We start from the raw sequence: 25,557 nt of genomic DNA, 5'->3' as shown, positions 1-25,557 counted from the left end.
TGCAATCTGCACGATAGTTTTGGTGAAGATAAGGCGAGGGGTCAGCTCTGAGATGGAGTTTGGGTGTATGAAAGGCTTTGGAGTGTGCACTCTGGGACAAAGTCTGTCTATGTGTCTGTCTGTTCAAGAACTCCTCCTAATTGGTGAAAGCTAGCACCACCATATTCACTATTCAACTTCCTCTTGCCATAACTTAAGGCAAGGTAAGCGTTCGGTAGTGCCAGGAAAATGGGATGTGCCTGGAATGGGATTGCTTCTCATAAACCCAGACATAAAAGAGTCACAATCACCAAGCAGGCAAAAGGGGCTGTTTGGGGGCATGCCCCCTATCTGGGACAGCCCCAGCCCCAAGCCTCCCACTCCCCAGGCATCCTTTATGGAGGGCAGAGAGGGGCTGAAGCTCCCCCTCCAATTTGTATGGGAAAATTGCTGTCCTTTTCCCTTTGTCCAAGAGCGAGTGCAGAGTTTGCTGTATTCCTCATTCTGGCTGGGAGTGCAGGGGGCAGATGAACCTGGATCTGCCCCAGCCAGGGGAAGTGCACCCCTCCCCAAGTATGCCCGGTGGAGCTACAGTGGGGGTGGAGAGGTATGTCTCACATGGTACCAAGCTTCTGCAGTGAGAGAGGGCTGAGGTAGTCCTCTCTCCCTGGAGCAGCCTGCTTACTGAACCCCTTGCCCCCAGCTCTCCCACCCACAGCAATGATTTAATTGAAGCATGTTACTTCTAATTTTCTTTTCCAAAAAGAACCAAAAATTAATTGAGTTCAAGACCGGCACAACCCCAGGTCCTCTAGTTCCTATATAAAAGAAAAATAGTAGTAGATCTGCTATCCCTCAGCCCCTCCTGCAACCCCCATGTGCCTCCCTACCAGGGCATCCTCCAGCCCTGCTTGCTCCCCACAAGTGATTTAAAAAGGCCCAGGGACCTCACCACCAGCTCCAATGATAGCACATTCTAACACCTTGTGGCAAGTCACTTAGGGGACAACGTTAGGTTCAAATTTTAATATATATCCTTACTTTGTTACTAAGTATGGAGAGAGAGAGTCAGAATGTGCCTATTATAAGGCCTGGATTCTAGCTCAGCTCTGGGAGGGAAGTGGGGTCTAGTGGGTTACAGCAGGAGAAGATATATCCGGGTTCTGTGTGAGAATGTCACAAAGGCCATACTGATTCTGCCTGAAGGCCCATGTCAGTATCCCATCTTCTGACAGTAACCAGTGGCAGCGGCTTCAGAGGGAATGAACAGAAGATGCAGTCACTGAGTGATTGATTCATCCCGGGACCCATTCCCAGCTTCTGGCAAACAGGTGAGAGACAGTAGAACCTGGTGTTGGATCTCTGGCTAACCTGGCTAATTGCCACTGAAGGACCTATTCTTATCTAACTCCTTTTTGAATCCTGTTATAGTCTTGGCCTTCACAACATCCCCTGGCAGAATTCCCACAGGTTGACTAGAAGACATACTTTCTTTTGTTTAAAACACAAAGCAGTCAAGTAGCACTTTAAAGACTAGCAAAATAGTTTATTAGGTGAGCTTCCGTGGGACAGACCCACTTCTTCAGATCATAGCTATACCAGAACAGACTCAATATTTAAGGCACAGAGAACCAAAAACAGTAAGCAAGGAGGACAAATCAGAAAAAAAAATGATCAAGGTGAGCAAATCAGAGAGTGGAGGGGTGTGCGGGGGAAGGTCAAGAATTAGATTAAGACAAGTATGCAGACGAGCCCCTGTAGTGACTCAGAAAGTTCCCATCCCAGTTTAAACCACGTATTAATGTGCTTAATTTGAATACAAAAGCCAGCTCGGCTGTTTCTCCTTGAAGAGCGATGTGAAAGTTTTTTTTCAGTAATGTTTAGGTCATTAACAGAATGCCCCATTCCATTAAAATGTTGACTAACTGGTTTGTGGATCTGGAGTGTTTTGATGTCTGTTTTGTGCCCATTAACCCTTTGCCTAAGGGAGTTAGAAGTCTGTCCAATATACAAAGCATCTGGGCATTGTTGGTACATGATGGCATATATGATGTTAGTAGAGGAGCATGAGAAAGTGCCCGTGATTCTGTGAGTAACCTGGTTGGGTCCAGTGATGGTATTTCCGGAGAAGATATGTGGACAAAGCTGGCAGCAGGCTTTGTTGCAAGGAAAGGTTCCAGGACTGGTATTCCTGGGGTATAGACTGTGGCTGTTAGTGAGGATCCTCATAAGGTTGGGAGGTTGTCTGTAGGAGAGAACAGGCATGTCACCCAGGGCCTTCTGGAGTGTGGAATCCTGATTAAGGATAGGTTGTTGGTCTTTAATAATTCATTGCAGTGGTTTGAGTTGGGGGCTGTAGTTGATTACCAGTGGTGTTCTGTTCTTGGCTTTTTTGGGTCGATCTTGGGAGTAGCTGGACTCTGGGTATTCGTCTGGCCCTGTCAATTTGTTTTTTGCCTTCTCCTGGTGGGTAATTCAGGTTTATGAATATTTGGTAAAGATCTTGTAGTTTTTGGTCTCTATCAGTTGGATCAGAGCAATGCGATTGTATCTAAGAGCTTGACTGTAAACAATGGATCTAGTTATGTGTGCAGGATAGAAGCTAGAAGGGTGTAGATAAGTATAGTGATCAGCAGGTTTTCGGTAGAGTGTGGTACTGATCAGGCCATGCTTGATTAGTATTGTAGTGTCCAGGAAATGTATTTCTTGCTTGTTGTAATTGAGGCATAGGTTGATGGTGGGGTGTAGATTGTTAAAGTCTCTGTGGAATTCTTCTAGAGTCTCTATACAATGGGTCCAAATCGTAAAGATGTCATCAATGTATCTGAAGTAGAGGAGGGGTAATAGGGGACGAGAGCTGAGGAATTGTTGTTCCAGGTCAGCCATAAATATATTAGCATATTGTGGGGCCATGCGGGTGCCCATAGCAGTTCCACTAATCTGGAGGTATAAATTGTCCCCAAATCGGAAATAATTGTGTGTCAGAACAAAGTTACAGAGGTCAGCCACCAGATTGGCTGTGGTGGCATCAGGGATGGTATTCCTGATTGCTTGTAATCTGTCTTTATGTGGAATATTAGTGTGCAGAGCCTCTACATCCATTGTGGCAAGGAGGGTGTTATCAGGAATTTTTCCGATGTTTTGTAATATCCTCAGGAAGTCCGTGGTATCTTGGATATAGCTGGGAGTGTTGGTGGCATAGGGTTTGAGGAGGGAGTCCACGTAACTGGATAGTCCGGTGGTAAGAGTGCCAATACTCAAAATGATAGGGCGTCCAGGGCTTCCAGGTTTGTGGATTTTGGGAAGTAAATAGAATAATCCAGGCTGCATCTCAGATGGTGTGTCTGAGTGAATGAGGTCCCGAGTAGCAGCAGGGAGTTCCTTAAGTAGTTGTTGTAATCTGCCTCCTATTAACGTCGTTGAGTGACCCCTTGTTCTTGTGTTATTTGATCAAGTAATTAGCACTTCCTTATTCCATTTCTCAACATAATTCATGATTTTGTTTACCTGTCATATCTCCCCCCTTAACCAGCTCTTTTCCAAACTGAAATATGCCTAATAATTTCTGTTGCCCTTCTCTGTACATTTTCCGAATCCAATATATCTTTTTTGAGATGAGTTGATCAAATCCGTACACAGTATTCAATATGTGGGTGTACCATGGATTTATATAGAGGCAATATGATAGAAAATACCATATCTTATCTATCCCTTTCTCAATGAGTCCAATATTCAGGTTCTGATTGTCACTAGACATGCAGCAGATATTTTCAGACAACTATCGACAATGATCCAAGATCTCTTTATTGATGCGTTCAGCTAATTTAGACCCCCGTTGTTTTGCATGTATATCTGGGATTTTATTTTGCCATGTGCTTTACTCCATGTTTATCAACATTGAGTTTCCTCTGCCATCATGTTGCCCAGTCACTCGGTTTTATGAAATCCCTTTGTAACTCTTTGCCGGTTGCTTTAGACTTAGTATCATCAGCAAATTTTGCCCGCTCACTATGACCCTTTTTTCCAGATCATTTATGAACGTGGTGAACAGCACTGGTCCCACTGCAGACCCCTGGGCACATCACTATTTTACTTCTCTCCATTCTCACCATTTATTACATAAGAACAGCCCTATTGAGTCAAACCAATGGTCCATCTAGCCCAGGATCTTCTGACAGTGGCCAATGACAGGTGCTCCAGAAGGGATGAACAGAACAGGGAATCTTCATGACCCAACCCTGAGACTCATTCCCGGCTGCAGGGAAGGGTGCAGGATGCTGGCTCTGGGCTGGGGAAGGCGGTGCCAGCTTTGCGAGGGAGTTTGGGTGCAGAGTGCAGGTCGTGGGAGGGCATTTGGGGCTTGGAGGAGATGAAAGAAGAGAGGGTGGCAGGGAGCAGTGCTTACCTAGGTAAGCACCTTCCTCTGGTCCCTTCAGTTTTGCCTGTCTACCTGGCTCTGCACATGGAGCTGGAAACATTTCAGGGAATGCTACCATGGAAGTCCTGGATTTCAATCTCTTACCTCACAGCCTAAATTTGTCTCCAAGACCCCTCTCTTCTATCCTTACTCCATGCACCATGGCCACTGACTCCTTCTCAGCACCATGCATAAGTCATTCTAGGTGTCTCAGGGGCCTCAGGGATATAATGGCAGTCTTGTACAGAGCCAGAGCAGGAAGGAAGCTGCTCTAGCAGGTGGTGATGGTGGCCTTTTAAATCCCCCAGGTAGGCAGGCAGGGCCAGGGGATGCACTTACGGGGAGGCACACAGTGGTGGCTGTTACCGCACAAATGTCTTTATCCCTTCCATGCTTCAGGGACAAACACCTTTACCCAATTCTAAGGGTTTGGGGCATAATTCCCTGTGGGTGTGCAGGGTCTGTGCCACTGAAAAAACCTTACACAGTCATATGCATATTCTCTATTTATTGACAATTACCAAGCAAGCAGAATACATGCTAAGCACTCAGTGCCATGCTCATTTGACACCAATCCTCTTGGACAGACAAAGTCAGTCTCTCTGGATGCTGGTTGCTGCACCTCAGAATCTTGGGGGTGAGCCCTTTTTTCAGCTCTTTTCCCCCCTTCTTCTTCTTGCTGTTCTTTTCCCTCCTTCCTGCTGTTTTCCTTCTCGGACACCAGTGTAAGCAGTGAAACTTGAGTCTTGCTCAGGTATACCTTGGCCGATTATTTTAGTATAATTTTTCAAACCAATCATAACCGACTGTACCAGAATTACTGAACCAGTCATCTCCCACCACCTTAATTGAGTCACACCAAGCAAAATGAACGATACACCAGACAGAAACAATTACAAACCAGACAGAGCTCATTTAGGCAAACAGTAGGAAAGTGAGAACAATCAGAATGGGGATTCCACAACCTCAGCTATTGATAAGTAGTTTCTTGCCACATGAAATGCTGTTATCTAAGTTTTCTTTACCCATCTTGACTTCTGCTTTCATTATCTGGTGACAGTGGGTGCCATGAGAATGGGGTCTCCTTCTAACAGCCTGGTGTGATATTATTGTAATGAAATTTTGATGGAACGTGAGTATGTGACTTCTATCTTGCCAATTAATTACTGCTGCTAATTAATGACTGCAGCTGCCAGGCCTCTCAATATGGGTATCATAGAATCATAGGGCCGGAAGGGACCTCAGGAGGTCATCTAGTCCATCCCCCTGCTTAAAGCAGGATCAACCCTGACTAAATCATCCCAGCCAGGATCCCTATGTCAAACTGGGACTTAAAAAGCTTTAGGGATGGAGATTCCACTACCTGTCTAGGTAACACATTCCAGTGCTTCACCACCCTCCTGGTGAAATAGTTTTTCCTAATATCCAGACTAGACCTCTCCCGCTGTAACTTCAGACCATTGCTCCTTGATCTGCCATCTGTCACCCCTGTGAACAGTCTCTCTCCATCCTCTTTAGAGCCTCCTTTCAGAAAGTTGAAAGCTGCTTTCAAATCGCCCCTCAGTCTTCATATTTGTTGTACTGTTACGGTGTCCGGCCCCAAGCTTTGCTGGAGCCAGGCATATTCCTAAAGGCCAGGCAGCATGGACCCATAACTCATAGCCCCTTACAGCAAAGTCTCAGGCAGAGACAGTAGATCATAGCCAGGAAGAGGCCATCTATCCTTCCCTTTCAGTTGTGTAAGGATAAGGAAGCTGGGAGGTAGAGCTGTGAACAAGACTATTATTTCTCGGAAATCAGACAGCATCCACATTCAGCCAATTGAAATGAGACAAACAATTCGGAGTCCAACATGGCATATCTCTCCCACCCCGTGCTTGTTGCAATAGCAAACAATTCCTGGGCCTTCTGCCAACGGCTGTCTAAAATTCAAGCTGCTTGGAGCCAGACATGTGCCTGCAGATGAGGCAGGAGGCTTGAAGAAATTTGGATGGTGCCTGGAATGGGACGCCCTCCCTGTTGAAGGCTCGGTGAGGGAGTTTGGTTGAGGGAGGGGTGCAGCGCAGAGAGGCACAGACAGGGACTTTGACTGCTGGATGCAGGATCTGGGCTGGGGCAGAGGACTGGCATGAAGAAAAGGGTGCTGTATCTGGGAGGGAGTTTGGGTGCCCAAGAAGGGGGGAGTCAGGCTCTGGGGGGGAGTTTGGGTGCAGAAGAGGGTTTTGGGGTGCAGGTTCTGTGAGAGATTTTGGGTGAAGCAAGAGTGAGGCATCAGTCTCTGGGAGGCCGTTTGGGTGCAGGAGAAGGTTTGGAGGATGCAAGTCCTGGAGTGGAGTTTGGGTGCTGGTTGGTTGCTGGCTCTGGGCTGGTGCAGGTGGTGTGTGGTGCATGCAGATTTTGGGAGGGAGTTTGAGTTGAGAGGAGGTATGGGAAGGAGTGCAGGGTGCAAGCTGCTGGAGAGAGTTTAGGGGTTGGAGGAAATAAGAAGGAAGGGCAGAGGGGTGGGGGCTGTGGCACCTTCCTGGCCATTCCCATTGGCAGTGGCTGGGAATCTCCACAAACTGCTTACTGCAGGCACCACCTCTGCAGCTCACATTGGCCACAGCGGCACTGGGGGCAGAGCCGGTGAACAGAGACAAATATACCCATTTTCCCCAGGGCCCCATGGGCACGCTGGCAGCTGTGCTCAGAGAAAAGCACATATACCTCGCCCACTGGCCACAAGTACGTGCTGGCAGCCACACACGGAACCAGAGCCAGCAGGAGGTTGTTTCAGCCCTGCTGGGCTGCTGCTGGTGGTGGCGGTTCCCTGGTGCCCTTATAAGTCACTGGGGGCAGCAAGCAGAGCCGGGTGACACATGGGGAGGTGCACAGGCATGGCAGGCAAACTCTGCTGGAACCAGAGCCCCCAGCCAGAAATATTCCTGTAGCCTGGGGACAATGGGCCCATCTAATTCACCGCCCCCGCTTACAGCAAAGTGCCACACAGAGAACAGAGAGCACAGCAGGCCAGGAAGGGAACTTCTTTCCTTCCCTTTCAATTGTGCAGGGAGACGCCAGGCAGGGGAGCTGAAAACAGAGCTGTCCTTTCTCAGAAATCAGGCCACTTACAGCCCTCCACTGAAATGCAAAAAACAATTCCAAAGCCAGTGCAGTATCTCTCTCCACACCCACCCCAGGCGTGTTACAGCATCAAATGAGTCCCTGGCCTTCAGCAAAACATGGGCTCGAGCACAAGCTGCTGAGACATGTGAATGTGCTTACAGCCAGGGCAACGTGAAGATATTTTGGTGATGCTCAGAATGGGTCCAAGTCCCTTCCCACTCTCTGCCTGAGGCTCTGTGAGGGAGTAGGAAGAGGGGCGTTCTGGGCAGGAATTTGGATGTGGGAGAGCATGTGGGGGTGCAGGCACTGGGAAGAATTATGGGTGCTGTACAGGCTCTGGGCTGGGGCAGGGCGTTGGGATTTGGGGGAGGTGCCGGCTCTGGGAGGGAGTTTGGGTGCTGGGTGCAGGTTCTGGAGCTGGTGTAGGGTGTGGGCTCTGGGAGGGAATTTGGGATTGGGAGGGGTGGGGATGCTCTGGGCTAGGGCAGGGGATTGAGGTTGGAAGGGAGGAACTTTGGGTGCAGATGAGGTGGGGGGTCTGGCTGTGAAGGGAGTCAGGATCCAGAGTGCAGGTGGGGGGAGGAAGTTTGGGTGTGGAAGCTGGTGTGAGGAGAGAGGATGGGGGACCAGCACTTACCTAGAGCACCTTCCTCTGGCAGCAGATACTAGCTGTCTGGAGGTGTTGTGTGGTCTCCATGCAGTGCTGTCTGCTGGACCCACCTTGGCAGCTCCCACTGGCCTCAGGGTAGCTCAAGGTGGGACCAGTGCCTGGAGACAAGCATCCATAGGTTCAGAAAAGGGCAACTAAAATGATTAAGGGTTTGGAACAGGTCCCATATGAGGAGAGGCTAGAGAGACTGGGACTTTTCAGTCTAGAAAAGAGGAGACTGAGGGCAATATGATAGAGGTATATAAAATCATGAATGGTGTGGAGAAAGTGAATAGAGAAAAGTTATTTACTTATGCCCATAATATAAGAACAAGAGGACACCAAATGAGATTAATGGGTAGCAGGTTCAAAGCTAATAAAAGAAAGTTTTTCTTCACATAGCGCACAGTCAATCTGTGGAACTCCTTCCCAGAGGACGCTGTGAAGGCCAGGACTCTAACAGAGTTTAAAAAAGAGCTCGATAAATGTTTGGAGGTTAGGTCCATAGATGGCTATTAGCAAAGGGTAAGGTATGGTGCCTAGCCCTTTGTCGAAGGCAGGAGATGGATGGCAGGAGACAAATTGCTTGATATTGTCTTCGGTTCACCTCCTCTGGGGCACCAGGCACTGGCTACTATTGGCAGACAGGATACTGGGCTAGATGGAACTTTGGTCTGACCCAGTATGGCCGTTCTTATGTTATTATCCCCTAGGGCTGCAGGCATGTGCCAGCAGCCGCCTATGGAGATACACACACGTCCTGCCCATGTACTGCAGGGAACATGCCGACAGCAGTGCACAATGCCAGAGAAGACAGGAAGCGGCTCTAGCACCACTGCGTGGTCGGCAGTGGCAGCGGGGACCCCAGGCCCTTTTAAATCACCCCAGGGCTGCAGCAGAGCCAGGAGATGCAGTGGGGGAGGCACATGGGGGACAGAAGGCAGGACCAGGGGACAGAACCAGCCCCGAAATTTGGTGGAGCCGAGACCCACTCCCCGGCCAGGAATATTCCATAGACCCATGTAACTCATTGCCCCTTACAGCAAAAGGCCACACAGAGAAGGAAGTGCGTAGCAGGCCAAGAAGAGGCCGTTCCTCCTTCCCTTTCAATTGCATTGGGGTAAGGCAGCTGGGCAAAGCGGGGAGGGGGAGCTTAAAACAACAGGGTAATTTCTCAGAAATCAGACCCTTTCCAGTTCAGCTGGTTGAAAGGAGAAAACAATTCCCAGCCCAGTGCAGTGAATCTCCCCTCACCCCACCCCCGGTTGTTACAACCTCAAGCGACTCCTCGGCCTTCAGCCAAATGAGGTCTAAAGTTCAAGCAGCATAGACTTGCGAATGTGCTTTCAGCAAAGTGTGAAGCAGATGCTGAAAGAGAACAGCCTGTCAGCCAGAGGCCTCCTCTCCTCCCCCAGCAACCAGGGAACGCTGGCTGGCCAAGCACAGAGGAAGCCTTGCCAAAGGAGCTCTGGCATGCATGGTATGCAGCAAGATGTTGGCTCCAGCTTAGCTGAACCCACTGCAGGGAGGCAAAGATATATGCATATCTCATAGAGCTGGAGGGGACCTCAAGAAGACTTCAAGTCCAGTCCCCTGCCCTCTCAGCAGGACCAAGCACCATTCCTGACTTTTTATTTATTTGTACCAGACCCCTAAATGGCCTCCTCAAGGATTGAGCTCACAAACCTGGATTTAGCAGGGAATGCTCAAACTGCTGTCGGTTCTGCACCTTTTTGGCCCTCTTCTCTTCCCTTTCCTAGGGCCAGGTGGGCAGCCAGTTCAGCCCCTGCTGCAAGTTAAAGTAGCTTCAAGGCTGCTCTAAATTGGGACTCCTGGTAAGCACCTAAGAAGCTGCTGGGCCAGCCAGAATTGCAGCAATAGTCTGGCCATGCTCCAAAAGTGCCGCTCCCCAGGAGCTAGTGGTACCTGTTCTAGGCTGCCTGGGGATTTCCCCATGGAAGGGGAATTTCAGCAGGCTGTTTATGCCACCTTCAGTCCTCCTGGCACCATTGGAGGAGCTGGAATCTGCCTCTGTGTCCAAAGAGCTTCCTCAGGGTACGTGTTTGGCAAGTGCACAGTGGTCGGATCACTGATGGTACAATGGGGCAGTTGGGGGTTTCTTTCTGAAAAGCACAAATGGAGAGTTAGGCCTCCTGGAATCAGCCATGCAACACTGGGTGTCTGAACACAGAGAAGAATGAGGCCAGGGCTTTGCCTGCTTTCCAGGTGGGCTCTGCATCATGCAGCTAGCAGGAGCTCTGGGCTCAGAGTGTGCAAATGGAGCTCTGGAAAGAGACAGGGGGATTCTACCCCACCCAAAGCCCATGTGTGACTTGGGGGCAGATCCATCCTGTCCATAGGATGAGCTGGGGTGGCTGCGCAGGCCACATACTTTTGGGGAATCCCAGGGTGTCTGCCCCAGCTGTCCTATGGACAGGAGGTGGGAGGATTCCCTGGGGCAGGATGCAGGCAGTAGGGGGCAGCAAGGGGGCTACCTCCCCCTGGCTTCCTCCCCACCAGCACTCACTATGCAGAGCAAGCAGCAGCTTGCTCTGCTCTGCTACTGCCTCTTGGCCCACCTCCATGGAAGGCCTCTACTGCTGGCTGCCCATGGAGCAGCAGGGCTCAGCGGGCTGGGAGGGCATGGTGGAACACTACATGGTGAGAGAAGAGGCAGAGAGGATGTGGGAGAATGACCCCCTGTGGCTGCCACGTTGTCCAACTCCTGCCTGAGGTAATCCGCCACCAGGCTGGTCAGGGAGTGAGCCAGGGGCCAAGAGGAGGGGTGGAGTGGGGAATCAGTGTGGCATGCAGCACCCAGGGGGCTGCCCAGGACCCCAGGTCTGTGACTCTGGGAGGAGGTTGCCTGGGCCCCACCCAGGGGGTAGAAGGCAGGATCCCATCCCCTGTTTTTTGAGGATGATGGCAGGGAAGCCCATGTGTGCACAGATACGATGGGTGTGGTTATATACTTCATGGGGGGAGTTTGGGTGCAGGAGGGGGTGCAGAGTACAGGCAGTGGGAGGCAACTGGGGGCAGCAGGACAAAAAGAGGCTCTTTGCCCTGAAGATCCTTGCTGGTTCACATCCAGAAGAGAGCTGCGTGTTACCTGAGCCAATGCCTCTCATCCCAGTGACCCTACTCCCCCTGTTGTGTGGAAGGAAGCGATGACTGCTTTGTCATTTCTATGGATAGAGATGGAACCATTCTGCCAGGTGGCATTGGCAGCAACAAGTGCCAGAGTCAGTATCTAGGGGCTCCTCTGAGCACTACAAAAGAGAACCAGCTCGCGCTCTCTTCTCGTCACCCAGAGGCTCACAAACATGGGTGCCAACATCAGGGCAGACTCCCAGAAGCAGGACAGCCCTCCCTCCCAAACTGGCTGCAGGTCCTATCATTAGATTTCACCACCCCAGTAACAACCGTGAACTCCACTAGCACAGTATCAACCTTATCACGAAGTCACTGGGCATCCTCTTAGAGACTGGAGTGTGTGATAGATGATTCTTTACACTAAAAATCACAACAGTGTTCAGTATCAGAGGGGTAGCTGTGTTAGTCTGTATCTGCAAAAACAACAAGTCCCATGGCACCTTATAGACTAACAGATATTTTGGAGCATAAGACCCGCTTCATCAATGTTCAGGTTACTCCCAGGCCCAAAGGACCAGTCACTTACACCAGGTCAGGTGTACTCCACATTGCTCACCAAAGACAAGGCTTGTAATCACTCATGTAATAAACTAACGTACGTTTGATTACCTAAGAGAAGAAATTAGAGTTATTGATAAAGTTAAAGCTGGTAAATGAACTCACACAAATTAGTTACTTTCTGAGGTTCCAGAAGGTGATAGTAGCTGCTATCTATACGAGTTCTGTACCTCCTTTAGATAAATCCAAGCTAAGTAACATGGGGGTCCTTTGTTTATGCTTAGAAATACTGCCCCCTCCAAATTTCAAGCAGCACACCAGTAATAATTCCCTTCTCTCAGTGTTCAGGCTATGCTGGGACAAGGACTTATGCACATACCCTCTTCATAGGTGTTGGAAATGCAACTCACAAAGTCTTTTGTCCACTGATATTCCACAATGGTGTGCCAGGTGTCTATAGGCCTTCACTTCTTTGGAGGGAACTGACACTCCTGTGGTAAAACAGAATGTCACACTCAGGCTTTGTCTGCACTATAGGTTTTGTGGACAAAATTTATGTCAAAAAGTTGACAAATAAAAATCACCAGAAGGTGTCCACACTCGCTCCCTCTGTCACCAGAGCATGTCCACACTGAGGTTACCATCACTGACAGCATGAGCAATGCACTGTGGGTAGGTATGCCACAGGGCAGTGTTGTGGGAAGGCAGAGCTGATCCCTGTGCATCTTAGGACACCCTCCGAGTTCTCCTACAGCCTCCTTGGCTTTTGGGAGCAGCACCATGTGTAGCTCTGTGAGTTCACTGTGCTAAGGAATGTCTAAGTAGCACAGCAGCCTGACCCCCGCCTCCCCTTGCAGCAGCCGTCTACCCTTCAGTGACAAAAATGCATGAGCTTTCACACCGCAGTGTGGCATATGTCACAAAAAAAGGAAAAAAAAATGGCCATGTTTGTCAATAAAAAACTTCCAGCTGTATGAGGGGCTTTTTCTTTTCCCCTCCATGGCTACGTCTACACTTGGCCAAAACTTCGAAAGGGCCATGCTAATGGCCAAATTGGAAAATACTAATGAGGCACTGAAATGAATATTCAGTGCCTCATTAGCATGCTGCTGGCCGTGGCACCTCGAAAGTGCTGCATTTCGCTCATGCGTGGCTTGGCTACTTGGGGGTCCTTTTCGAAAGGCCCCTGCAAACGTCAAAATCCCCTTATTCCTATCCCAGCAGCACTTTCAAAGTGACACAGCCAGCAGCATGCTAATGAGATGCTGAATATTCATTTCAGCACCTCATTAGTATTGTCCGATTTGGCCATTAGCATGGCCATTTCGAAGTTTTGGCCAAGTGCAGACATGGCCCCTGTGTGTTGACAAGCATGTGGTATAGAAACCTCAGGATGTTTTGTCACTGATTCTGGCCTCCAGCAAGTGGCCCACAATTCCCAATGCAGTTTGAACTCTGCTGCCCTGTAGCCAGGTGACCAGCTACCCACCCCGCTCCCTTGCAAGCCCCAGGAAATTTAGAACCCATTTCCTGCTACCAAAGCACCTGGAGTCCTCCCTCCCCAGAAGCTGGCTCACCTTGTGTCTTCCCCTGTGCTCATTCCTGGCCTTTGCATCAAACCACCTCCCTGCTTAGACTGCCATGGAGCTGTTAGTTCTGATCAGTGTATGGGGAGAGGAGTCTGGTCAGTCATAGATGTGAATGACCCATAGGAACGGAAACTCCAAAGGGCACATTTCTCGATCCTTGTATGAAAAAGAGGTCTGAGCGGAACATGCTACAGTGCAGATCAAAGATTAAGCCTTGTCTGAGTTCTTATCAAAAGGTGCATGAAGTGAAACGATGCTCTGGTTCTTCATAGAAGACCTGCTGTTTCTACAAGAAACTGGAGGCTATCCCTGGTGGTCACCCCACCTCCACAGGCCCCGTAGATACCTTGGAGAGCACAGAAGCAGTACACCGGAGGACTTAATCAGGAGGATGAAATTGTAGATGAAGAGGTTGAGGTAGATGAGGACCAGGTACTCTCCCTGGGGTTGGCCAGTGTGTCTGGAACTGCTCTCCACTGCTGATGGACATAGCCAGCATAACAGCTGCATTCCGGGGACCAAGAAGCAGGGGATGAGACGCTGGGTAAGTGGCTGTGGCTCATGGAGGGCAAGGCTGGGATAATGGAAAAGTAGGAGGCTGGCTGTGCATCTGTGAGCTGTATGTGTCCCTGGCTGTGTCTATGGTAGCCCCAAACTTTGAAATGGCCCTTCGAAGTAGGCGGGGTCCTTTCGAAAAGGAGCCCTGTTGGGACGAGCCGCGCGGCAGCGAGGCGCGTCAATTTCGAAGTGCCGTGGCCACCCGCATGCTAATGAAGTGCTGAATATGTATTTCAGCGCTTCATTAGTAAACTTCGAAATGGCCATTTGAGTGGCCATTTCGAAGTTTGGGGCTAGTGTAGCTAATCCACATGGCCAAGCAGTATGTTAATGCTCATCGTGATCTCAACGGAATCCTGCAGGGAGAGGCTATTGAAACTTTTACAGAGGTATTTGTAAATTTTCTGTGGAGACGTGGCATAACTAGAACTATGCTCCTGCAAAGGGAATTTTCTAACCCTGGCTGGAATTTCTTTTGTCTGTATGCACAACCGCCAGCCACCCACACCCTGTCCCGCGCCATGACTACAGTGCATGCCGAGATGTGTTCCTTGCAAGGATCAGCAGGAAAGCAAGTGGAAATGTTGAGAAAGGGGTTTGTCAGTGCAATGTTACAAAGTAGGACTCCATGTTAACAAACTCTTTTTGTGTGTTGTGCTAAGCAGCAGAGACCCTGATGGCCCTGCCATGTACTGCATCGGAGAGGTTGCAACAGATAAGGGTGCACCCTAGAAAAAAATAGGAAGGAGTTGTTTTGCAATGTCCTAATCAATCGGCAAGTGAGTGCAGGTGTCAGGAAAAATGCTTGGAAAAGGAGCTGCAGAACCGCATGGAGAACCAGGTCTTCTTCACCAGGCAGGCCACAGTACACATTATCAGGATGCTGGAGGATGGACTGAGATCCTCAACTGTTTAGTAAAGCAGCACAATGAGCCAACATAGGTTTTCCCACCATTTCTGGAGCAGATTCAGAATTATGTGTCCAGTAACTCCCAGCCTACACTCTCACATTCCTTTTCCCTGTCTGGGAGTCCTGATTTCCCCATGCACTCCACCTCTGTTCCCAGCTTTAATACCTGGACCTATACACATCTGTGAGTTGTAACCTGTGCCAACACCTCCTTTACCAGATGTTGGCGATGCTTTATCGCATTTCAGTGCACTGTTTTCTGATGAATAAAGGCACATTGTTTTAATGGTTCAACCATGATATCGACTCCAGTCAGGGAAGGCTACTTGCACTGGTTGGAAATTATCTAACTTCTAAAGGCAATTCTCTGAACTGAAATGTGCAGTGGTTTGGGGCCTTACACAGATACTTCTCAGGCAGTGGACAGCATCATCTCAGACATCTTTTGACTGCAGATTAATACTGCATTTAGAATATGGAAGAATTCATTTAGGCTCTGATCTTACAAAGGTGCCCATGAAGATGGACTCCTGAACTTGCATAAATCCAGTTGCAAGATCAAGACCCTAGCTGTACAATTAGCTATATATTATAGCTAATATGCTACTATACTATAAATATATAACTATAATTAGCTATATAATTGAACTCTTGGAAGGTCAAAGTTCTTTTGCTGTAAAACTTTGGTAAATACATTGTGATTTTTTTTTCACAACAGATAAAGAACATTTAAATGATTTCCAGAGGAATACTTTCTATCCTCATAATCTGTGAACAGTAGAACTGAAAATTCAATAACAATTTTCAGCTCTTTTCAATACAATTCTTGCATACCACTCTGGAATATTTCTAGTTGTGCATTTGAAACTTGTGATTGTTGCCAATGATAGACAATATCATAGTAGATAGGCTTGGAAGGATTAGGGTTTTTTTTACTGGTAAATGTCAATACACATCCGTTTTCACCACACACACACACACACACGGATGAAAAATATTTCAGTTCCTAATAATTGAACTTTACAGAAAGGCAAAGTAAGAAAACTGCTGCTTGAGAACTCATTAGAATCTGTTTAAGGATATTTACTTTGTACATTTTGACATTTGACATTACCCATTTATTTTTAATGGTTATAAAGCTTTTAAATCAATGGCTACTGTCATTAAATAATTATTGTCAGACATCTTATCTGTCATTCCTCTCCTATAATTCCCTGAAACAATGAAGATTTAAATAGATATAAATCATGGGAGGTGGCAGGGGTGATTTTTAAACTCTGAAACTTGAAATTGATAAAAACAAAGAAAAAGATTAAAGCTAAATATTGATATTATTTGTCAGGATAAACAAGCATGGTTATCAAACAGTGTGTTTATTTCATAATGCTACAAGGTTAACATTCCTCAAAATCATTTGTGGCAGGCCTAAGATGAATGACTCAGCAAGCAAAATTAACTGCAGACTCGAGTACCAATATTTACGATTGTTATTGGAAGAAGTGAAAGTTTGGATTAGATCAGTCACTTTTTTAAGCCTATGAGTCAAAGTCATTAAAAATTCATGCATCACTTACATTGTATTTTTGTCAGATTGTATCAAAAACAAACTGCAAAACTTTAGCAGCTGGATGACAGGCCTTTCTTCTAGCCTTTCTCCTCCAATCCCCTAGCAAAAAGTTTCATGTACAATAGGGAAAAAAAGGAGCAGTTAAGGGACATGTTCCATTTCAATGCAGGAAGTAGCATGCTAAAGGCCAGGTCTACACTATGATGAAAAAAAAATTGATTTAAGATAAGCAAGTCCAGCTATGTGCATGTGTAGCTGACATTGACATATTGCAAATCGATTTTTCCTTTTGGTCCCACAATTGGGGGTCACCAGAAGAAACTCATTTGGTGACCCCTAGCTTTTACGTTATGAGTAGTAAATAACACTTCCTTATTGACTATCTTCACAGCAGTCCAATATATCTTTTTTGAGATGAGGCAAGCATCTATGATCCTATGAACCATATCTGCACGCAGTATTCAAGATGTGGAGTATCGTGAGTTTATACAGCACAGAGCTCAGCAAGCTTCCTGTGGCAGAGTGCCAAAATTTGACCTTTTGACCTCTATGTATGGTCCAAGTGCCAGTGATACTTTTTAAAGTCCCTAATAATCCTACTTACAACAGCTTCTTTCGTAAATATATCAAGATGCAGAGCTGTACTGTTTAGGTGGTGGTTGGCAGCATTAGCTGGTCTTGATTAATCCACAGGCGCCCTGACTTTGAGCAAGCTGCTAGTTGCATGGGAGAGGAGGGGCAGGGCTGAGCTCCCCCTTCATGACCCGATGAAAACCGGCTTGCGTGTCACGCTTGGCAGCCATCCCGCGGGGTTGTTGACCACAAAAGAGAGGCTATATATTTTCTGTCTTATTCTCTATCCCTTTCTTAATGATTCCCAATGGTCTGTTTGCTTTTTTGACTGCTGCATCTGTGAGAATTACACCATGCTTCCTAGTGAAATAACAATATGTTGTCAGCTAAGGGACTGCTGCATCTCCAGTCACAACAGTGGCTCTCAAGTGTTTGTCATCTGGGCCAGTTCAGGCAGGACCTTGGGCTCAGGAAGTTCCAAGCAATAAAGTGGCGGATGTGTCTGTGCATTAGGGGGACCAATTTTCAGTCACAACACCCAGTTAAAAAGGGACCCTGGTAGCTCTGCTCAGCACTGCTCTTGGCTTGTCTCTGAACCAGGTGGCTCCTGGGAAGCAGCTCGCATACCCCACTCTGGCTCCAATGCGTAGGGGCAGCCAGTGTTCTCCACATGCTGCCCCTGCCCCAAACGCTGTCCCTGAAACTCCCATTGGCAGGGAACTGCAGCTGACGGGAGACGTGGGGGTGGCAATGAGTAAGGCCAGTGCAGAGCCACTGGCCAGGCCTGTATGCAGGAGCCAGCATGGAGACATGCCACTGCTTCCAGGAGCTGCTAGAGGTAAGCTCTGCCCAGAGACTGCAGCACAACCCCATACCAGGCCCCAAAGCCCCCTCCCACAATGCCACACCCCTCATCCCCAGCCTATAGCTTCCTCCTATGCTCCAAACTTCACACTCACACGAGAGCCCTCAGGCCCCATCCCAGCCCCCTGAAGCAGCCCAGACCCCCTCCATGCTCTGAACCCTTCATTCCCAACCTGTAGTTTCATATCCCACTCTATATTATTTCACTTTATGGCAGAATATCCCATTCTCTGGTTTATGAGTTTTATTTGTATTCAGAATTTTATTGTGAGTCTGTGTGATTTTTGGCTATTTTGAATAAATACTGCTTTAAGTGCGAGCAGGAAGGGTGTGTGTTGAAGTAAAGCCAAGTCTACATGGGCACATTACAGTTCTGTAACTTTTGGGCTCAGGGTGTGGAAAACACACACAACCCCTACCTCAAGCCAACATGCTGCAGCGCTGTAACGCACGTGTGTGAACCAGGCTAGAGTGGCGGGATCCACACCTCCCTGCACTGTTACTCATCTCCAAGAAGTGGTGAACTTTAAACCATTGAATGTAGGAAAAGCCGAAGATCCTTGGGGTGAAGTTACTCTGGTTGCTTGTATTAAGCAATGGATGTTGTCCTTTGTAACCTAAAATCCAGGATGTGGGGAGGAAGAATGCAATCAGATGTCACTTTACCCAGGAATCAGAGAGATAGCTGAGTTAGTCTATATCTTCAAAAACAACAAAAAGTCCTGTGGCACCTTATAGACTTTACAGATTTATAGACATTACCCAGGAAGAGAACCAAAGATCGGGAGGAGTGAGAGACTTGTTGGAGGACAGTCTGCAGTTGGGTGAGTCATTGCCTGTTTGTTTGCCTTAAAACACCAGGAATTCGTCACTATCACAAAAGATAGGTGGACTACATGGACCTTTAGTTCAATCCAGCATATTTTTATGTTTGGGACTCCTAAGAAATGCACTTATTGTATTAAAATTTGAATAACTTGATAATATTCCAGCTTTTTCTTTGGATGGAATCCAGTAACACAGACAGGTCTAGTTGTCAGAGTGCCAACAAGCCATTGCAAACTTCATAGCATATTTTCTGCTTCCATAAATTTTTAGATTAACCTGCAAACCCCCGCCCCCCCAAAAAAAATCAGACAAACTAAACACAGGCCTTATATGATCAGGCCTTATATGTCAGTACATACTCTGCACTTGTTCTTGGAATTACAGTTTTATTTCTAGACCTTTGGCAAGTATAATTGGATTTGATCAGACTATTTTCACACATCTCCATCTGGAGTGAGAACTAAAAAAAAAAGTAGGTTAAAGTACAAGAAGTTTCTTCCCAGGGATTCCATTTAAAAGTTAGTGTATGGGGGGGTACATCAGCCAGCCTAAGAAGTCCTGCAACAAACCCAAAAAAAAAGTAACCTGATAACGTCTGACTAAACATTTCCTTTCTACTTACATATCTGTATGCCCAGATCTCCTTGTGGCCTGGATATGTATTGAATTCCTTAAGCATGCTCAGGTTTAAATATCTCTGTCACTCTCTCCTATGGGCACACAAAAGAAAGACTCCTTAGCAGGTAATTGCTTAAATTCAAAAAAATCCCTCTCTCTCTTCCCATTGGCTCACCTGGCTGCTTGCCAACAGAGAACCCACTCTCTCTGGGTTTAATCCTTTACAGGCATTTGTTCATTAGAAGGCCCATGGTCCAGCTGTGCTAGAACCTTTGTAAACATATAACAAAAGGCACATCTTGCCTCAGAGGGCTTCCAGACTATGGCTACGTCTACACGAGCCCCAAACTTCGAAATGGCCACGCAAATGGCCATTTCGAAGTTTACTAATGAAGCGCTGAAATGCATATTCAGCGTTTCATTAGCATGCGGGCAGCAGCGGCACTTCGAAATTGACGCGGCTTGCCGCCGCGCGTCTCGTCCAGACGGGGCTCCTTTTCGAAAGGACCCCGCCTACTTCGAAGTCCCCGATGGGAATAATAAGGGGACTTCGAAGTAGGCGGGGTCCTTTCGAAAAGGAGCCCCGTCTGGACGAGACGCGCGGCGGCAAGCCGCGTCAATTTCGAAGTGCCGCTGCTGCCCGCATGCTAATGAAGCGCTGAATATGCATTTCAGCGCTTCATTAGTAAACTTCGAAATGGCCATTTGCGTGGCCATTTCGAAGTTTGGGGCTCGTGTAGACATATGTGACAAAAACGACTTGATGGGACGCCTGAACAGATCCATAGAGTGGGGAAGCTAAAGGGGATGAGGTAACAAAATTAAGAAAGGTCAATGGACAATTAGCGTTCACAACTCCTTTTTTGCTTTCCAGTGCAAGAAGACAGTGTTTTGCTGGCCTTAAAGCAGAGGTGTGTTTCATAAGGGTTAAACTTTTGCAGCCTGGAAAACCCGTTAGTCTATCGAATGAACATGTGGCATAAGGCAGTGAACAGGAGTCTCAGATGTGGCTTATTCCAATGTTTTAAATGTTTAAACAGGAACGGTCTTGCCACCGGATCATTGCTTTTCTTGTGTCTGCAAAAAAGCCATTCATTTTGTGTTGTTCTGGTGCTCAGGACTGCCTTCAGGCTAAAGCTGTGGTTAATAACAATTTAAGTGCTTGGTTTCCCCTGCAGTGGTAGAAATCAAGAGTCTACAGAGCTACAGTAAGAAGCAGAGGAGAGCTGGAAATGCCCCTAACATTTCCTCCAAATGGCCGTATCTTGTAAACACTTCATTGAACAATTCAGTATTTATTGCTAGTGCACTGGAGCTAAACTCCATTGTCTTTTGGTTGCTTGGGTGATTCATTCCTTTGACTTTTCCATGGGATTTTTTCAATTTTATGTCACACTTAATGCCAATAAGGCTCTTCAGCACAACTGAAGTGCTGAATTGATATGTTCATCTCACCTTATTTTATTGGACAGTGGGAGCCTGAGGCATCCTTTCATAGAAAACTTGTGTAAAAGAAGACAAGACCCTGAGGAATCTCACCAACAAATATCTAAAAGGAAAGATAAAGCTTCCACATTCAGCTCTTTTCACTGGGTCATTGCCACTACGTGTACATGTCAAGCAGTACAATAGTTCATACATATGGAGTAAAGGTAACAAGGATTCCAATAACAGGTACATAGGAAAGAGCTGCAGAGCCAGCCCAGCAGGGCCCAGCCTGTGGGCAGGGCCCAAGGCAGAACTCTGAGGGTGCAGCCCAGCTGGTGGGTGGGGCCCAAGACAGCAGGCTGACAGCAGGGCCTGGCCAGTGGGCTGTGGATGCTATAGTCAATTGGAGCGTGGAGCCCTGAAGGCATGGGGCCCAAGGCAACTGCCTTATTGGTCTTGCCCTGGGGCCGGGCCTGAAGAGCTGTCATTCAGAGAAAACTTTATCCCTATTAATCTTCTTTACCTTTTCAAATGATATAATTGTAGAATTGGAAGGAACCCTGAAAGGGTTAGTCCCCTGAAGTCATGGCCAGACTCGGTATCATCCAGACCATCCCTGAAAAGTGTTTGCTAACCTGCTTTTAAAAATCACCAACAATGGAGGTTCCACAATCTATATATTTACAACTAAAGTCATGCTGGATGTACTTGTTACCTTATCAGTTAAAAACAACAAGAAGTCTTGTGGCACCTTATAGACTAACAGATATTTTGGAGCATAAGCAAAGACCCGCTTCATCAGATGCAATGTAATGGAGATTCCAGAGGTCTAAGGTGCCATGAGATGTCTCGTTTTTGTGGATACAGACTAATACGGCTACTCCTCTGATACTTATCAATTAAAGAGAATAACGTGAAAGAAAGTGTACAAGAGCTTCTCATAAAGGACAACATAATGTGTAATGCAAAAAGAGTGCTACTTTACTCAGGGTCATTATTTTGCACCTCCAGACCTTGGCCCAAAACTTCTGAAAGTGCTAAGCACCCAGCATCTGCAAATCAGATTTCACAAGTTGGGCACTCGAAAAGGGAGTCCTGCAGAACCATTAGTGACTTTAGAAAATCTTGAGCTTTGTCAGAATCATCAGAGATATACTAATACAGATGATAATTGCTAGTCACGCACTTTTATGTTCTCCTGGAAGAGGTGAGACCTTGATTCTAATAGGTATTTGAGTACCTACCTCCAGGGGGGATCTCAGCCTCTAGTACCACAGTGGTGGACACAGTTCAAGAATTTGAATAGAATTTATTCTAGTATTGCATTTCCGAGAACCAGTGTGGTCTTACTGAGACAGCAAAATGTGAAGCGCTCCGTACTGTTTGAGGGTGATTTAGAGACGGTCTACGTGTACTGCACTGCAGTGCTGCAGCTATACCAATGCAGCAATGCCGCTGCAGCACAGCTAGTGAAGACTTTCTATGTTGATGGGAGAGAATTCTCCCATCAGCTTAATAAAGTCAATTCTGCAAAGAACAAAAATTCTCCTGTTGACATAGCATTGTGCACAAAAGCTCTTACGCTGGTATAATTTATGTACTCGGTCAGGGGGTATATTCAACCCTCCGCCCCTACGACATAATTTCAGCAAACGTAAGCTGTTATGTAGGCATAGCCTTAGAGTATTGTTTTCCCAAACACATTTGAAGTTATGTACCCAATTCTCAAAGGTGACTTACTATGCTCTGTGACTTATTGACCATTACTAGCTCTTTGTTACACACTATTTTGGAAAAGGGGGTGCGAATAATTTTCAGCTTTGAACTTGAGCTATAATTACTAACTGTAAACAACTCCCCGCCTACTTCTTTTCAGGGAAATCAAATTCCATACCTCCTACTGGAGATTTGTTCTACAGCAGGGGGATGGAAATCATATGAGTGCTTATAACAGCAATGTGAAGAAATGACAGCTCAGCCATTAGGCCATATATCTACTTATACACATGCATACACACTGTGTGAATTTAAAAGAGTTGTTTGTTAATGCATTATACATTTGAGTACAAAGGGTTGCTGGATTGCACCTAATATGAAGAATATACCCCTGCTGCTTTCATTTCTTGGTGAGTGGTTAGAACCCTCAACAAAGATTTGCTCCTGTGAATCTCTGAAAAAATAATCTATATGGGTTGAAAGGAAGTCAGTGAATGCAACAGATGTATTTACAATCTTTGGCTAAATTCTATTACTGGATGCAATGAGAAAGGCTTAAAATAATTGTTATTGGTGGAGCAATTCCCAACTTCTAGCTGAAATATTTCCAACTTCCTGGCCACCCATTGGCAGCACAAAATTCTCACCAAGAGTAGTGACTGTTTATTTAGATTTATGAAACAGCAAGAGTAGGCTGTCTGGATGCTTCAGAAGCCTCTGTTCAAATGTTTAAATGTCCAGTGTATCAAAAAAAAAATCACATAGCATAGAACAATGTTAAATATCCAGAAATCATGGAAAACATTAATTGTAGGCGTGAATGTTTCCCTATGGACCAGACTGGCAAACATCAGCCTACCAGCCAAGTGACAGTATTTGAACCCCTCCATTCCTTGGACGGTCCTCATATTGTGCTCTTGTTCTTTGCAGGCATAACATTTGCACACATAAACAGAAGGTCAGGTCTCAGCCAACCAGAAATCGTGTCTCCTTTAAACACTTGTCTAAAGATCAGCTGCTGGTGGTGGTAGCTAAAAGTAACACTATCATTCAGAATGGCCAAGCCTGACACAGGAATCTCAAGGATAGACAGGAGATAGTCACCGAAATTAAAATTAGCAAAGGTGAGAAAGAGTTAAGTCAGATGTTGTCAAAGAAAACACACTTGAATCAGCGTCGTGTAGTGATAAACCTGAGATTATAAAGAGAGTGGGTTAGGGTGGAAGCCCTCCTCCTAGCCATTCCAATCTTTTGGCCAGTTTTTCCTCATTGGATGCACACGCATACAGGGATCGCTTAGGGTCACATAAGGGAATCCAGGTCAGAATCTAGCTCTCTGTCAGAAAAAAAGTGGCTGATTCTTCTGCCTATTCTTTGATTTTCTACCTGTCCTAGGGAGACTGAAGAACCAATAAGGGAATGTGTTTTTCCAGCTGACACTTATGGTAGTTTGTTCACAGTTTCAATTTTCTATATTCTACTCTCACATTTGCTTACATTTCAACCTTCCCGCTTCCATAGGTTTCTAAGGCTATGTCTACACTAGCCCAGAAGATTGACCCACTCAGTTTCATGCATCTAGTAGGGATGAGTGAAACTGATTTCTCAGGGGTTGCAGTTGACCCCTGTACTTGCAAGACGCAAGGAGTAGGGAAGTCAATGTGACAAACTTTCCTGGCAACCTTGTTCAGTAGGTGTGCATGTGTTTCAAAACCAGCAGTTTCAAAGCGCGCACGGTGGCCTTTATGCTAATGAGGTGCTGCATATTCCTGGCAGTGCCTCATTTGCATATTCCAAAGTGCCACTTTACCATAGCCCCTCCAAAAGGAGGGGCGAGTGTGGCCACAGCCAATGGGTAATTTAATTTAATTTAATTTTTACTTTATACATTATTTTCTTAGAAGGGTAGCTTCACAAAAAGCAAGCGGTCTTGTAGCATCTTAAAGACTAACAATTTTAATTATTGGGTATGGGAATGTGTTTCAGTTTTTGTGGGTAAGAGCCATCTCTTCAGGTTACTCTTTATTTTGTTCATATTTTGTCATCTTTTGCGATGACGATCAATAAAGTTATTGTTACTTTGCAGTTATTATGCTTTAGCATCAAATTTGATTATCAAGCATAATTTTATGGGCATACTCCTGGCAGGGTCTGAGCACCTTCTGGAAAACACTGATTTCTATGGGATCTGAAGTAGCTTTGTGGATGTGCAGTATTCAGCCAGATCCAGAACTTCACTAAACTATGCCTGGTGGTTTCACTAACCAGGCTTACTCTGGCTAGTGCAGCTGTATTCATTAGCCTGTGCATGTTGATGAGCTTGCTGATGAGAGTGCTTAGCCACTTGCAGGATCAAGTTTTGTAGTTTAGCATCTAGCTTGGTAATTTCATTCCTTCAGATGAGGCATGAAATATATTTTCCATTGGTTAAAACATGTCGCAGCTCTCACTGTAAACACAGAGACACAGACAGAGAGAGACAGAGATTTTCTCTAGACATCTATTTAAACCAGGTTATTAAAGCTAAAGCAATTTAAACCAAAACTCCCGAGGCAATGATAAATCCTGCAGGACTTCTCCAAAACAGTGGAGTCCAGTATGCTGTGGCTTTTGAGCTGTACGTGGCATGTGGGATGAAAAACCCCTTCAATCATTTCTAGCTCACTCTCTTCAATGTCTGCAGAATTAGGCCAGACCATCAGCTGGTATTAATGCATGTAGCTGTACTGGGATCAGTAAACAGGTGCATAAACCCAAAAGGATGAGTAGGGGAGAGCTTTTACTGATGGAGGGTGTATCATACAGAACCTGAGATGATATCAGGGAACCTGCCAGAGTGAGGGAAGGAAAAGACACCCAGGACTTCTAAAATTGTAAGCTCTTTAATCTTTCTGCCATTAAACATACCTACCACAGGCGTCCCTTCTACTGAGGTTGCTACCTAGTTTGTAGTCTTGTGTACATACAGGTTGAACCTCTCTAGTCTGAAACTTTCTCACAGGAAACATCTGTAATCCAGCATGAGTTTAGGTAGCCAGACAACCTCTTATCATGGGAGTGGCCAAGTTTCCCACGGTCCCAGAAAGTTTGTTTTCAGCCACCAGT

At 46.5% G+C, this 25,557-nt stretch overlaps 1 long non-coding RNA gene across 2 annotated transcripts in view; it reads right to left on the bottom strand.

The window, feature by feature from the left end:
* Positions 1-4,895: 4,895 nt before the first annotated feature.
* Positions 4,896-25,557, bottom strand: part of LOC142022019 (uncharacterized) — a 28,385-nt gene continuing 7,723 nt past the window's right edge. The window contains exons 2-5 of one of the 2 annotated variants that reach the window (XR_012647841.1): positions 19,313-19,400; positions 16,433-16,524; positions 12,212-12,292; positions 4,896-11,912 (exon numbers count right to left, since the gene is read on the bottom strand). This is a non-coding gene — a long non-coding RNA (uncharacterized LOC142022019). Of the gene's footprint in view, positions 11,913-11,970; positions 12,293-16,432; positions 16,525-19,312; positions 19,401-25,557 lie in introns of those variants that run through there. The other variant, XR_012647840.1, reaches the window with a different exon arrangement.

This window comes from Carettochelys insculpta, chromosome 17 (assembly GCF_033958435.1).
Source record: "Carettochelys insculpta isolate YL-2023 chromosome 17, ASM3395843v1, whole genome shotgun sequence".
NCBI classification, from domain to species: domain Eukaryota; kingdom Metazoa; phylum Chordata; order Testudines; family Carettochelyidae; genus Carettochelys; species Carettochelys insculpta.
The sequence above is the reverse complement of the archived record's forward strand: the minus strand, read 5'-3'. Positions and strand labels throughout refer to the sequence as shown.